The 14,560-nt window shown below is 38.5% G+C and overlaps 1 long non-coding RNA gene across 1 annotated transcript in view; it reads right to left on the reverse strand.

Moving 5' to 3' along the window:
- Positions 1 to 6,633: 6,633 nt before the first annotated feature.
- Positions 6,634 to 14,560, reverse strand: part of LOC144052301 (uncharacterized) — a 38,332-nt gene continuing 30,405 nt past the window's right edge. Inside the window, exon 2 of the long non-coding RNA XR_013294189.1 lies at positions 6,634 to 7,645. This is a non-coding gene — a long non-coding RNA (uncharacterized LOC144052301). The remainder of the gene's footprint in view (positions 7,646 to 14,560) is intronic.

Below are 14,560 nucleotides of genomic sequence, written 5' to 3' on the forward strand. Positions count from 1 at the left end.
CAATTGACGTTTTGTTTAGCCCTAAATCTCAAAACGCACACTGGCCAATAACTACACGTGACAGAATAGGCTCCACCCAGTGGTCTGACACGTCCCTAATAGCGCTCTCTTTATTTCAGTACTATATTGTCCATTCATCTATTTTATTTACTGTTTGTCCTTATTTGTTTCCCAGGTAAACTGAGTTTCTCACATTGACACAAATGTACCAGTGGTTAGCACTCAGAGGGCCAGCAGGGCTTTCTCGATCACAAGCACTTACTAATATACATGTTTTTATAAAGTTGGATTTATTTATTCTCAACCGCTCAACTATTCTCATATTTTTGTGGCGTTTCTCTAGGCTGCAGTGCTTCCAGGATGTACATGCTGCCTTGGAACTGTAATCTGCCAATGGCCTTCAAAATCACTTCTGGCAGATGTAATTTTAATTATATTAGCAACTTCACCTCACAAGCTGGCCAATAATTAAGCTTGTAATGTAGAAACAATTACTTTGCTCAGACATTTCTGTACTTTGCTTAATTATCCTTATTTCTGGCAATTTTCAGTTTTACCCCGCTGCAATATCTTTATTAAAATACTATCTATATATTTTTTTACATTTTACTCCAAAATACAATCAGAAGAAATTTTTAATATAAAGTTTCCCACAATGACGGCAGCATTGTCTGTCGATCAAATTGAATACAAAAATGTAACGACTACAGTGGTCTGGTGAAGTAATCTATCAATTTTGTCATTTAGCCCAATAAAAGAATTGAAGACAAGTCTACAACAACAAACCACTTGTCCCACTCTCCAAGGGTTAAGAGGTGGGTCAAGAGGTTTTTGTGACTTGCTGGTGTCAAAAGTCAACAGAGCGCCGTTAAGCAAGCGTTTGAGAAACACTCTCATCAGAGGGGAGTTAAAGCAGCCAAGAACAAAGTGGAGTGTGCTCATCTGGACCAAACCTGCGAGATGACTGCTTTATCATCAGCCTGCACTCAAATTGTTGACGTAGTAGATGAGAATGATCACCACCGTCAACATTTTGACATGTGGTCTTGTGGATAGCAGTGATGGGAGGTAATGAAGTACCAATGTATTGTCACTGTACATTGTTCCTACTTATTTTTTTAACCACTTTTTTTACTCATAGATGTATGTTTAAAAACAGATATTTGTACTTTCTGAAATAGAATTAGAATTTTTACTTTTTTGAAGTAAAGTCAATAAACAAGCAAAGGGTCATTCCAGAATTGGAGGACATTTGGGTGTCAAAATTCCTGAAAAACACACCTTAACTTTTCTGATTTTCTGATATACTGTATTTTCATCAATAATAGGTAGTGGAGGACATTTGTTTGTTAAAATTCCTGAAAAACACACCTTAACTTTTCTGATATACTGTATTTTCATCAATAATAGGTAATCAACTCTCAAAGGCTTGATTAGCTCAACTTACAGATCGATGGTACAATTGTATCAAGCTTTGAATCTCACCTCCAGTCCTCCTGTTGCTTTGTCAATGTAATCTGCCCAGGGCCTTCAATATCAAAACATGCTGGCCCATAACACTTACAAGCGATTAGCAATGGCTATTTTTTTTAACCAATCATATTTCACATTCATCACTCTTAGGCATAAGGTGGTCGGTGCCTGTCGTGGTGGCAATCCTCGAACCCTCTGGTGATGCGGACTCTGTATCGATCGGTCCGTTGTAGTGAAGAAGGAGCTCAGCCAAAAGGCAAAGCTCTCGACATACCGGTCGATCTACGTTCCTACCCTCAATTATTGTCACGAGCTATGGGTCGTGAACGAAAGAACAAGATCCTGGATACAAGCGACCAAAATTAGTTTCCTCTGTAGGGTGTCTGTTCTCTCCCTTAGAGATAGGGTGAGAAGCTCGGTCATCCAGGAGGGACTCAAAGTTGAGCCGCTGCTTCTCCGCATTGAGAAGAGCCAGGTGAGGTGGCCCGAGCATCTGATTCGGATGCCTCCTGGACGGTGTTCCGGGCATGTCCCACCGGCGGGAGCCCCCAGGACACACTGGAGAGACTATGTCTCTAGGCTAGCCTGCACTGCAAAAAATAGTCAAATAAGAAAATTATTACTTCAAATCAGCAAAATTATCTGCCAACAGAACAAGAAAATTTTACTTAAATTTACCTGTAATGATTTTGAAAAATAAGAAAATAATACTAGGTCCATATCAACCACTGCGGTCTTGAAAATAGTATTTTCAGACTAAAAACAAGTATGTCGACTTTTTTCAAGCTGTAATAAATCGAACTATTTTCTTAAATTACATGAGTTTTTTAAAAAAAATTTAAGCTTGGATAACTTAGCTTGACTGTCAAGCAGGGAGGTAACAGGTCCCATTTTCTTTTTCATGACCCGGCCACAAATTAAACCCACAACCTTCAAGACTGAGGGTAGGCACTCCTGAAATGAACAATGTTTGCACCCGTCTGTTTTCATACCTGTATTTTTTTCCATTTATTTTATTACTAGATTATGCAAAATCTTAAAATAAGAAAACTCATGAAACCCCAGTTCAGGGCCTTTGATGTTGGTTAGTTGTCATCTTAAAATGTGGGAAATGCTTGTTTTTAATCCTCACAGTACTTAAAACTGGCTGTTAACACTCAATGCCAAGACTGCTTGATCAAATAAGATTAAGTAAAAAAAAATCTTAAAATAAGCACAATGACCTTTTCTGACAATTTCATTTTAAGTAAAAATAACTTGTCAAATCAAAATAAGCAACTTTAGGTTACATTTAAGTAAGTATTACTTAAAGTTTCATTTTTTGCAGTGTGGGAATGCCTTGGGATCCCGCCGGTGGAGCAGGTTGAAGTGGCTGGGGAGTGGGAAGTCTGGGCTTCCCTTCTAAAGCTGCTGCCTCCGCGACCCGATCTCAGATTAGCGGTAGAAGATGGCTGGATGGATGGATGGATGGATGGGCACTCTCAGGCTCAGAGTGATCAAGCATTTTTTCCCATCCTCTTATTTAATGATCAGAGCTAACTCGTCTCATGCTGTGTAACCAATCATATTGCTAAGAGGCGTGTCCCCAGATTAATATTAATTCATTACAGGCAGGTGGCTGCAGAGGACAACTGTTAGACATTATTAAACATTTGTTTTCAAGGCAGACATTTTAAGAAAAATGGACAGTTTAAAAGGAAATGTTTTATTATCTATAAATAATCAGCATTTCTGGTGAATACACAACATTGTAGTATAGAGATTTGTAATTGTTTATTTTCTTAATAATAGTATTTCTCAGACATGTGAAATTCCTATTGTTATATTGTTGGTTTGTATTTTATTTGATAAAAGAGCTATGTTAAGGGTTAGATAGGTCACTTTTAACTCTAATTCTGAAGGCCCAAGTCCCGAATGTTATTGCCTTCATATGAGTGGCCGCATGTTTCTTAACTTGTCTCAGTAAGTGTCCGTCTTCTCTATCTCGCCATCTCAACCCAACCGCCCGAGGCAGAAAGTTGCCCCATAGAGCCTGTGTTTGTTTGAGGTTTCTTTAGAGGAAGTTTTTCTTTGCCTGCATCGCCAAGTGCTTTTCTCATGTGGGGTTCTGTTGTTTCTTTTGTGTAAAGTGTCTTGAGATAGCTTCTGTTCGGAATTGACACTACATAAATAAAATTAGCTTGCTTTGACTTAGGCAACACCAATAGTCACATTGATTTGCAGTCGTGATTTGTTGGTTTTGTTCTCTAACTGTTTTGAATTTGGAAAAATCAATCAATCGCAAAGGATTTTGGGATTGCATGCCTGAAACTTGTCTAGTTCCATACATACAGCAAGGTTTAGGAATCACTGGTCTATATTGGGGGCAAAAAAAACAAAACCTTTAGAATTACTAACTTCCAGACCAGAACGAGTGATTATCAGAGCAATAAGACCAGACTTGCCAAGTGAAGAGTCACAGATCTTGGAGTACAACGCGGAGGCCAAACGCCAACGTCCGATGTCACCAAGGCAGGATAAAGCAAGACAGCTGATGTCAAGTTGATGATATTCTTCGATGTGAGGGGCAAGTTTTGCTGCAGGGCCAGATGGTATTCTTTATTGGTCATTGTGTGAGAGGAGGCAGGACAATGCCTAGAAAGAACCTCACCGGACTGGAGCAACCTCTCTAGTCACCCGACCTGCATGCGTGTGATATTATTTAAAAAAAATATTTTCCGTCTTTCCAAAGCTTAAAGGGATGATCAAGGAGACCCGTTTTGAAGACAAGGGTTGACACTTAGATGGCCTAACAACTGTGCTGTGGAAGATCCCGTAAGAGCAGCTCTGTATTTATCTGAAACAAAAGATAGTAATACATTTTTTTTGTGGAAGTTGTTTTGATAATCACTGTACACAGAACAATAATGGTGTTTGTGTTCCTGCTGTTTAACTCATTCACTGCCATTGACGGTATGAAAACCTAACATTTTTTTGGGGTATTAGAACAGATATAAAATTTGTGATTAATCGTGAGTTAACTAGGGAAGTCATGAGATTAATTACATTTAAAAATTGTAATCGCTCGACGCCCCTAATTTTTTACAATTTTTTTCTTTAAAAAAAAACATTATTATTATTTTTTAAATTAAAATATAAATAAATCGGGAGTTAACTAGTCAAGTTATGCCATTAATTACGTTTAAAAATTTTAATTGGCCGACGCCCCTAATTTTTTAATATTTTTTTTCTTAAAAAAATACATTAATAAAAAGTAAAAATAAAAAATGCGTTTAAAAAAAAGAAAGAAAAGATTATTAAAAAATTGGGGCATCAGGCGATAAAAATGTGTAATCGTTATTAATTGCATGACTTCACTAGTTAACTCACGATTAATCACAAATGTTATATCTGTTCTAAATGTACAAAAAAAATATTGTTAATAAAAATAGTTCAAATGAATTTCTGACGTTTATAGCTGTCAATGGCAGTGAATGAGTTAAAAGCCGCAACAGAGAAGAAAGCTATAATGTTAGGACATCTTTACTTTTGAGCCCATAGAGGTGTTGCATTTCCTCAGGCTAGGGCAGGAGTTGTGTGTCTGATGCGACTCCCCGTGGCGTCAACTAATAGCGCCCCCCCGTGAAGCTGTCATAGGGTCAGAAGGATAGACTCATCAAGGGAAAATGGCAGCAAGGAGGCGAAAGATGTACAATGGTGGCTCCCCGTGCTTGTTTATAGATGCACATGTTTGTGGACGGGTGTGTGCAAATAGTGTATTCTCATTTCCATCTTTCGTATTAGAATACACATTTCCACAACCCTCTTTTCCTTTCTCGTCCCCCCCACTGGACATAAAGGGTGCATTTGTTCTCAAACTTGTGCCATTGTTTTGCAGACGTCCTGCTTTTGATATCCAGAGAGATTCTGCTTACTTTCAGATTCCATCAATATGGGCGGCTTGGACAAAGGCTAGACTATATGCCCCGTCCGAGAACGGATGCAAACAGAGGTTCCTTCAATCTGGTATGGTGCTGACAATGGCAGCAGTGTGAGGCTGCCTGATGATTGATCATTCTGATGTTTTGCTCTGTGGGATGAATGTCAAGGATGAGATCAAACATAGAGTGCAAGGAAGTGCCGCATGTTTAGCTGGTGGTATAGGTTTTGCAGCACATTTGAAAAGTGGTTTTGGCATACGAACATTAAAAAAAATAATCTTCCAGGTCACTCCAAAAAATAACTTGTTGGGTGAACATAATACAATTATGGAAGAGAGAGAGAGAGAGAGAGAGAGCGAGAGAGAGAGAGAGAGAGAGAGAGAGAGAGAGAGAGAGAGAGAGAGAACAACTTGTAGGAAAGAACCGCTCCGTGGGTGAATCAAACTGTCGTTGCCTACGTTGTGGACTAGCTTCCATTGGTGCAGGTGCTCTAGCACTAAGCCAACCTGCAACTACCCCATTTTCTTACTGCTTGCCGGTGGGATTCATATTAGAAAAAAAAAAAAAAAAAAAAAAAAGTATTTTCAGTTTGTATTCAAGAGTTGAAAGAAAATGGGGCACATTACATTTGTATTTTTTATTCATATGATTTATTTCATATACTTGATTACAATCTGCAAAAATGCAGAAAGCCACACACACTCACACACACAAAATTATCCATCCATCCATTTTCTTAACCGCTTGTCCTCACAAGAGTCTCGGGGGGCGCTGGAGCCTATCCCAGGTGGCTTCGGGCAGAAGGCGCCAAGGCGGGGTACACCCTGAACTGGTTGCCAGCCAATCGCAGATATAAAATTATAGTTTGACTTAAGTCTAGGAGTAACAGTAACACAAATACATCATGTCGATCCAATATATTAAAATTTAGGCAACTCAACTAAAAAAAAAAATTATCATTTGCTCATGTTTGGCATTGTAAGTGATTTGCTATTTTAACCTATTTGAATTAGGTTGTGTTCACATAAAATGGTTTAGTAAATTTTGAATTGTCACGTTTCATGTTAAAACTACATTATTTAAACATGTTCAACTGCAAAACATGATGTTATTTAGTGAAAGCAACATAATCAATTTAGGTTAAGGTAACAGTCACCCTGTTTTTGTGTGTGGGTTTTTTTAGTGATATGGCCAGGATGCAGAAGGGTTGACTGTCCTTTCTGGCTATCATCCTCCTTGCTGCTGGTATTCGGTTGGGACATTTGGTTTGATTTCTCTTCCACAAACTGCAAAAAAATAAACAAAAAAACACCAAAATACTAAAATAACAGAATTCCAATGTTTATTTTATTTGACAGATTTTTCCTATATTTTTAAAATACAATAATTTTTTAAAAATAAACTGTGATGCTGGAATATATGAAAAAAAAAGAAAATTCAAATACCCCACAGGAAGGTTAGATCTGAGACACAAACACTGAACTAAACCAGCCTGTGGCATGAGAGGGGTTCATTTAAACTGGATGGTGGGAAAAAATGCCTTAGTCAACATAAAAACAGGTGAAGCATCTGTTTAAAAAAAAAAGTGCGGCTTGTGTTCAAGCAAGTTGAAGGTCAGGAGGAATCAGAAAGTGAATAACAGAGTAGAAGATTTGTCTCGTATTATGGGGCTCCTGCCTGGAACAAACAATCTTTTTGTGTTTTCATTAACAACAGGAGACTGTCAGAGATGAGATCCTCTAAAATGAAAAGGATGAGGGTTCATTGCTGGGGATCGAGAACTTCTCATTACTCAGGAATTTCAGACAATGAAAATTCACATGGATGGATCCATTGTTCTAAGGCAGCGTGTAATAAATCATAACTGGTCATCAAATCGTGATACAATACGAGCTAGTTGGAGAGTTGTGGCATTGGAGTCAGGAAGGGGTAAACGGCCATGTCCTAATGCACTTGTAATGCAATTGGCTGGGATTGATGGCCTGTATACCCGATACCAGGCTCGGCTCTAATCTGTCTTTTCTTGGGGTCTTGGACAACGGTCCTTTCTCCCTTCATCTCGGCCTTCTCTGCTCTCTGTGTAGGTCAGGTTACTAAAAGCAAAACTTAATGCCGCTCGCCATCCCTTCTTCTCTGACTCTGTGTTAAGTCTCCATCCATCTGTCCATCGTCCATCCATCCATCCATTTTCTATATGTCTTATCTTCATAATTTCATCCAGGAAACATCATCATCTGCCCCCAACCTGTAAACTGGCACACAATGTGAGTTGATGTCAAGTTAAAGAGGGTTTTAATCAATTTAGCACAATATCCTGCACTATACGGTGGCCTGATGTCTTACTTTCGAGAAAGTGTGTGTGTGGGGGGGCGGGGGGGGGGGGGGGGATTGAGGTACCAGGTGTTGCTGTGTGTGCATTCTCAGTGTCACTGTGTGCATTGCGAGGACAAAGACAGTATTGAGGAGACAGACATGGAGCAGGGAGCAGCACAGGATACTCTTACAGACCGCCTAGCATTTGTGCCAAGTTCGCCCTTCATCCACACAACAGACACTGTGTTCAGTTTCTCTCCACTCACAGCTTTGTTCAGTCTGGCTCGTTCCCTCCACCATTTCCCTTCTTCTTCCTCCTTTTTTGTTTTGTTTATATACACCGGGTGGCTTGCCTCCGAGCTGACAAGGGGAGGCCCAGATACCAACAGGTCAAAGAACAGACTTGAGCATTAGAAATTAAATGTTTGATCTTCTTGGTCAAGTACAAAATAATTTTGACCAGTTGCAACGATAATTCTTCCCCTAAAAAATAAAATAAAATCCTGCACTGAGCCAAGCGTCATCACTAGTCACTGTCTTTGCATATGTTTAACTGTGTGGATGTGAAAAATCAAGTCAAATTGTCAATTGGGTTAAATCAAGTCACACACATTACAAATTTGTGAAAATATGTAAGATGAAAACGCTAGCAAGCTTACTCGAGAATTTGGAGAGCCAACATTACGGAATTTGCTGGGCTCTGATTCTGCAAGTAGATGCAACGCTATTATGGTATCGAAAGCTGGACTCGCCATTGGCCCAGCACTTTATGGGCCAGCTCCAAAAAAATTACTATTTTAGCAAGACAAGAATTAGAATGCATAAAGTGTAATATTTCTTCATCCTAGGGGTGCAAGTTTACATAAAAACCCTCAATTCCAATGAAGTTGGGATGTTTTGTAAATTGTAAATAAAAACAGAATGCAGCAATGAAGGTATTTAATGTTCAAATGGATGAAATGTTTTTGGAAATATTTTTTTCATTTTGAATTTGACACCTGCAACATGTTCCAAAAAAAGCTGAGACAAGATCAACAAAAGACTGCAGAATACTCCAAAAACTTAATTTGTAACAGGTCAGTGTCACGATTGGGCATAAAATGAGCATCCCCAAAAGGCTGTTGTTCACTAGCAAGATGGGTACTCCACTTTTTCAACAGCTGCGTGAGCCAAAGCCCTTGACCTTCATCCCTGTGTAAAGAATATTGTCATGAGGTCTTCAGAACACTTCAGAAAACCAAAGTCAATTGACACATTTCGTCGCTACATCTACAAACATGAGCTAAAACTCTACCATGCAAAGCGAAAGACTGAGATCCATGTATCAACAACACCCGCCGGCTTCTCTGGGGCCGAGTTCATCTGAGATGGGCTGACGCTAAGTGGAAAAGTGTGCTGTGGTCTGACGAGCCCATATTTCAAATTGTTTTTGGAAATCATGGACTGTCCAGATTGTTATCAGCGCTAAGTTCAAAAGGCAACTGTGATGGTATAGGGGTGTGTTAGTGCTCATGTGTACTTGCACATCTGTAAAGGCGCCATTGAAAGGGAAATAGAGTCAACATTTTTCTTTCCAATAGTATGTTCTTTGCACTGCATTCTGATTAATCACAAGTGCTTCCTGCATGTAAGAATTGACTACTCGACCACAATCTGGATCTCTGGATCAGATCAAAGTTGACACTTCTTAATAATGAAGCCCAGAAACTGTAGACAGTAGACACACAATGGAATTTACATTTCTCTAACTTAACATATAGCATGTTGTTTAACAAATGCTTCAATAGAAGTTTGGGTAACCATTAACCCATTTGTTCCGAAAAACTTATAAATATGTTCTATTTTAAATATTACGATGCTCCCAAAGACGTATTTTTTTAAATGTTTTTTAATGCTAAAGCAAACAGAAGGCTTTGATGCAGCCTCTGACCTGAAGAGAATGCTTAAAGCAATGGTAGTATTACAAAAAACGGCCAGCAGGTGGCAGCAGAGTATAAGAGATCAACCAGGGCCATGTTGCAAATAAGCCCATTTACCCACAGTTCCAAACAGATTTGTGAATAATGATGAAACTTAGCTATATTCTAATGCTAATTGTTGCAAAACAAAAACAGATAGAAACATACTTTTTTTTCCTGATTAAAGAAGAGACTCTAATCTTTCTTATGTGTCATATTTCTATAGCAATAGAACTCAATATTCTGTGGGCCTTGCAAAATCAGTCAAAATCCAGTAAAACAGCCACGAGCGAAGTTGGTTGCTTCAGTGAAAATGGCTGGGAGTGAATGAGTTAAGGAAAAATATGCATTATGTCAATGAAGAATGAGGACCGACATGGACTTAGGACAGAAAAAAAGCGTGTGTGTGGCCGTTCATATTGACTTATGTGACGCTCATTCGAAATTGTGTCTGTGGTCCATGCGTAGGTTCTGTGCAGGAGGTTGGGTGCCAGTGTGTGTGTCCAAGATAATTAACTGTCCACAGAAGCGTGTCATTCCTCCATTGTGAGTCAGAGCAGACCACAGGGGTCCTGAGGAGGAGCGGAAATGCTAAATTAGCCACGCATTGTGTCTTTTCTCAGCTTTTCCGTTTAATTATCCAACATCCTATTTGTTGTATAACACAATATTATCATTATCGTCTGGGCTACCCCCCAAAAAATTACAATCAGATACAAGCATTTACTAGCACAAATAACTGCCACCATCCATCATTCATCACACCTACCGCCACCTGATCACTGGCTGTGTGGTGGCCTTATTCAGAGAAATCATTGCATTTTTTTTCTTCTTGTAGATATTCCACGCCGCTTTGCGCCCTCAGATTTCACGCAGCAACATTAACACAAGTTGACACACTGGATTAAAGGCAGACAGCTGGAATGCCCGGGCCCTTTGTGTAGCATGGAGCTCAGCCAAGAGCCTTCACTCTGAGGCCAAGAGAGACCTGGGAAAGAGAGCAATGCTTGGAAATAACCACAAGACAGGCCAAGAGGGTGCAATGTACCTGTACTAGGAATAAAATCAGGGCCTGGATTGAGGCTAAAAGGTGGAAATGATCCATTTGGGATGTCATTCAATGGATGAATCAGCATGTATCACCTGAAATAGGCATCACACTTTAACATTGAGCCCAAGTCAATGTCATATATTGTGTCTCCATTAAGATGTCAATGTCAACAAAACAACATTTGTGTCGATTTGTTGTGGTGCAGAGTGCCCTGAATATTTCTGCAATTTCCACTTACATTAACTCTCTGGATGAAAAAATACAAATTATTGGTGCGATCATCTTTTATATTTGTAGAGGTTGACGTGGGCATAGAGTAGAGATGGATTTTCATATAGCATAACGGAGTGTTAATGCATCTGTCACGTAAAAATGATTGCAATTATTTTTCTCTAAATTGTTATTGAACGAATTTTCTCTTTTTTTCCCCATAACTCAAAAGACAAACGTCACAAACATAACCAACAAACCCCGACAAACCATACAACCCCCCCCCCCCAAAAAAAAAATCTGACAGACAAGCTAAACCAAGGACTATGTAAACAGGACAAATATAATTCACAGACATGACCCAAAAACTCAAAACATACGGTACTTGTTACAAACAAACACAATATATTCCTGGTGCTACTTTCAACATACAGTCGTTATGGAAGAAAGAGGGAAAAAAACCTTCCTGAGTATCAAAAAAAATTAAAGAAAATAAAGAAGACAATAATTTATAGAAATGGTAAGTTAATAATATATCTCATACATTAATTACATGGCCTCAAATATTTGTTTCCAAACTAAATGTTTTTTCTTTATTTTTTTATTTTGTCCGCTGATATACCGGTAGTTCTCTCAATATTTAAATACTATTTCATTAAAGATTTCCATTTACTTATTCCTGGAGGGTCTGAATATGTCCAATGTTATAACAAAAACTTCTTATAAACGAATGAAAAAAAATGCCCAAAAAGTTGCTATCGAACTGGATATTTCCTTTTTTTTCTCTTCACATTTTAAAGTAAGCAAATCTCTGGCATAAACAGACATCTCTGTTTACACACGATAGAAAGCCAATCCTGAATATCAATCCAGGTTTCATGTATTTTTCCACAGTACCAAAATGAATGAATAAGAGAACCGCTTCTTTGACACTTTAAACAAGTAGGCTGAAATATAATTAGTCATGTGCCGCCATAAGTCTTCAAGGGCTACTGCACCATCATGCCAAACTGGGACCCTTTAATGCGTAAGTTTTGTTCCATCTTGTTTGTTTTCTGTGTGTCTCCTTATGAAGTAACACATTTTATTACTATTACTATTTTAGTGTGCGTTACTGAAAATAAGTAAGTACTCTTGTTGTGAATAATATCCCCAATATCTGTAGTTCAATGTGGGTTATATATGTATCTCACGTAATTTTGCCGTGTTTAATTGCCTCATTTACGTTTGCCGCACACTTAATTGAATTGTTAACGTCGTCGAGCTGCAATGCTAAAAATAGAACAAAGGAAATTTGCTACAGTTGGGATTAGTGGGGAAATGGATCATCATTGATCCGTGGTCGGTTCGGATCAGGCCCGATCCGCGGATTGGTTGGTGGGGGGAAAAAAGTTCACATTCACAGTCAATACCATTCTGACATATTAAGGAAGCTGAAACATACTCAACGTAACACGCCAACCCTAACTTAAAAAAAAAGTTGACCAAATACAGTAATACATAGACGGCATAGCAAATAGCCTTATTATGCTTTTACTTTGAAGTTCGCCCACATCGTGGCGTGATGGCTAGCTTGATTTCCCTTTTAGACGTTTCTGTATCGTAGTTGATTGACATTGTAGTTGCGACCAACATCAGCACAATGCTATCTCTTAGTCATGTCCAATCGCTAATTTAGGACACTGAGACATTGCTAATTCATATGCCGTCATTCTATGATGATACGGCAGAAGTCTCCAATGTAAGTGGCTAGCGGCTAGCTGTTAGCATGATCAACATGTGTCTGGCTGCCGGCTTGTAAGTAGACAGCTACTTTGTAATTCACTCTCCATGTTTAAAGGAAGGGAATGTGCCGTTGAGCTCTTTTCATTATTTAAAAAAACTAAAGAAAAAAAAGATGAATAGAACTTCCTTTATTTTATGATATAATTATCCATTAAAAAAGAAAAACAATCATCTCAAAATGTCAAACTTAGCTGTTTAGCTTAGAGGAACACATCCTTAAGCCATTAATGCCTTTTTATTTTACACATGAACCATGTAAAAATGTTTCTGCCTCATAATGCACTTGAAAGTTTTGTTCTTAAATCCTAAATAGCTATATTAGACATTTTGAATAGATTTTTTTTCATTTAATGAAAAAAGTGCTTTACAAAATAAATGCAGACAAAGTACTATTTATCTTGTTTTTTTTTGTTTTTTTGCTGATCCAAAAAACGATCCGATCAGTGACTCAAATCCGTGATCTGATCCGAACCGTGACTTTTATGATCCATTGCACCACTAGTTGGGATACATATGACATAAAAAAAAAATCTGTTATTGTTTTTTGTGTGGAAATTTTATGTATCATAATGGTGTCAGCACTTGGTATTGGTATCGGTGAGTATTGAAGATTTGGGTATCGGTATCAGTATCGGCCTAAAAATAGTGTTATCGAACATCCCTATATATAATATACAGTGCTGCTCAAAAGTTTGTGAACCTCTTGAGCAATTTTGACTTTCAACCTGATTTTGTTGTTCAATCTGAACCATTACAATTTATTTGAAATAACAGGTGTAGGTTTATCGATTCAAAGCATGGTTCTTTTTTTTTTTTTTTTATCAATTGTGTAGTCAAAACTTAATTAAAAATAGTTTTGGGTCAATTCATGTAGGTGCAAAAGTAAGTGAACCCTGAGCTGCATTGCTTTAAACAAGCAGTCAAGTAGGATCAGGTAGGACAAATTGGTAGCTAGACTAACCACTGAAATGGACCAATGAAACGTGAGTTTTAGCGAAAAAATTGTGCATAACTGACAACAGAGACAAAACCATGTCACTTTAGTCTTACCTAGGTGAACCCATACAGGTCAGTCATGCTGAGAGGAAGAAAAATGGGTAGTGACAGCACATCTGTCTGGGGAAAGCTATAAAGTCATCTAAAAAAAATTGAGCTTCATCATTCCACTGTGAAGCAGATCATCTGCAACTAGAGAACACCGAAAATTACTACAATCCTGCCTAGAAGTGGACGACCTTCTAAAATATCAGGAAAAACTGCAAGAAAAATGCTAATTCAGGTAAAAAGCCAACTCAAACATTACATGAAGGGATTTGCAGACCTCTTTTACTGCATCAGGGACACATGCATGCTTCAACAATCAGAAGAAACGTCCATCGACAAGGCTTTCATAGAAGGCTTGCGAGGTAGAAGCCTCTGCTCACAAAAAAGATCAAAGCTGCCCATCTCAACTTTGCCAGAGAGTACCTGGACAAACCTGAAGCTTTTTGGAAGTCCCTTCTGTGGACAGATGAGTCCAAAATTGAACTGTTTGGTCTCAACTAAAACAGTCATGTTTGGTGAAAAGTCAACACTGCATACCAGCAAAAGAACCTTCACCCTAGAGTGAAGCATGGAGGAGAAAATGTTAAATTCTGGGCTGGCTTTTCATCCTCAGGACCTGGACAACTCCACATAGTCCAGGGAATTATGAATTCAGAGGAATATTGTGAAATCCTGGAACATAACCTGAAGCCGTTCTTTGTGAAGTTACTGCCTGGTAGAAGATGGATCATGCAACATGACAATAATCCAAAGCATCCCAGCAATACAACCAAGGAATTGCTGAAGAACAACAAGATTCATGTTCT

Source organism: Vanacampus margaritifer, chromosome 5 (assembly GCF_051991255.1).
Source record: "Vanacampus margaritifer isolate UIUO_Vmar chromosome 5, RoL_Vmar_1.0, whole genome shotgun sequence".
Classification (NCBI taxonomy): domain Eukaryota; kingdom Metazoa; phylum Chordata; class Actinopteri; order Syngnathiformes; family Syngnathidae; genus Vanacampus; species Vanacampus margaritifer.